Source organism: Sorex fumeus, unplaced genomic scaffold, assembly GCF_029834395.1.
Source record: "Sorex fumeus unplaced genomic scaffold, SorFum_2.1 ptg000030l, whole genome shotgun sequence".
Classification (NCBI taxonomy): domain Eukaryota; kingdom Metazoa; phylum Chordata; class Mammalia; order Eulipotyphla; family Soricidae; genus Sorex; species Sorex fumeus.
This window is the reverse complement of record NW_026606087.1, coordinates 20561332-20563050: the sequence shown is the minus strand read 5'-3', so window position 1 is coordinate 20563050 and position 1719 is coordinate 20561332.

The window sequence follows — 1719 nt, the reverse complement described above, 5'->3', positions numbered from 1 at the left end:
TTGTTCGGTGTGGACCCCGGACGCTTTGGCTGAGGAGAAAAGCGCCGGGTCTGGGGTTTGTTGGTGGACGGCTGGAGCAAGCTTCAGCGCCTTCCCTGATAACGTTCTTGGGAAATGAAACCTGGTTGAGATCATTCCAGTCAGAAGGAGGGGGGTTTTGTTTTGGAGGACCCGCAAGTCATCAGTGTCCGTTTCAGGGGGACCCGCAAGTCATCAGTGTCCGTTTCAGGAGGACCCGCAAGTCATCAGTGTCCGTTTCAGGAGGACACGCAAGTCATCAGTGTCCGTTTCAGGAGGACACGCAAGTCATCAGTGTCCGTTTCAGGAGGACCCGCAAGTCCTCGATCCCTTTGAATTCGATTACACGCATCGTAGAATTGATTTTTTTTTTTTAATTTCAAGCCGAGGCCACACGGCCCTACGTCTCCCGCGTAGAAGACGGAACCACGTTGTGTTCTTGTGTCCCTCTCTCACAAGGACTTTGGCTAGCACGGGGTAGGGCTTCCGAATGAGGACAACGGAGAGAAACAGTTGGAATCCTGTATTTTTTATTTGTCTTGTTCTTGGCTCTTGTTTTTTATCGGGGTGGGGGGAGTGTTTTTTTTTTTTGTTTTGTTTTCGCGGGTGTGTGTGTGTGTGTTTTGTTTGTTTTTGCGGAAAACCTCCAGGGCCTCCCACACCCGAGGCGAATATTGCGAGTTAGATGTCTGCCCTTGAATTTGAGTCCTGCCTTTAATTTTGCTGCATATTAATTTTGTGACTCTGGCACGTTTTTGCCCCTTTTGTCATTACTCACCTTTGCTCTCCGCTCCCCAGCCATTTCCCTTCACGTCGCCTTGGCTACTCGGTTTTTTTGGCTTTTCATTCATCTATTTGTTTTCTGTCTTTCTTCAAATGACGCATGTGAGTGAAGTCTCCCAAAAATACTTTGACCTCTGACTTCGTATAATCCCCTTTGTGCTCCTTCCATTTGGCTTCGTAGATTTTTTTTTTCCTCGCTGGTGCTGATTTATTAGTTTATCAGTAGCACACATCTATATGAGAAGTTAAATCAGAACTTCTACACAGAAAGGGGGCAGTGATTTGCAGCCATTCTACAGGGAACTGTGCACCTCACCTTCATCGTCATTGTGTGGCTTTAAGGGGTGGGTCTTGTTTCTTTCTGCAGACACTCAATTTCCCTCTCATGAACAGGCACCTCTTCATGGTGTTCCTTCAAGGCTGCCAGCTGTTCTGTAGATTGTGCTCTGCCATAGTGATCCTCTTCAGGCTTCTCTCTTTCAGAGACAGCCCTACCGCCCTCTGAGATGGAGCCACCTTGGAAGTCATGTTTACCAGACTGATGAGACCCATAACAAAAAATTTTTAATTTATTTATGTTGCTGACTAGAATCTTGTCGGCATGTTTTTCAACCTTTATCTAGTCATCTGTTAAGGAGTACTTCCTTGTTTTCGTATTTTAAATATTGCCTAAAATACTGCAGTAGACATTGGTGATGACCTAACATTTTTGTGTTCGTGTTTTCATATTCTTCCTTGAAGTGGGTGTTTTGGGGGTCCTGTGGTAGCTTTGTCTAGCTTTTTCCAAAACAGCTGCTCCCATTTGAAATCCTCCCACAGTTATCTGAGGGATCCTTTTCTCAGCACCCTCTCAACTTTGATTTTTGTTTTGTTTTTTGTGTGTTGTTGATTTTCTTTTTGTTTGTTTGTTTTGGTTTT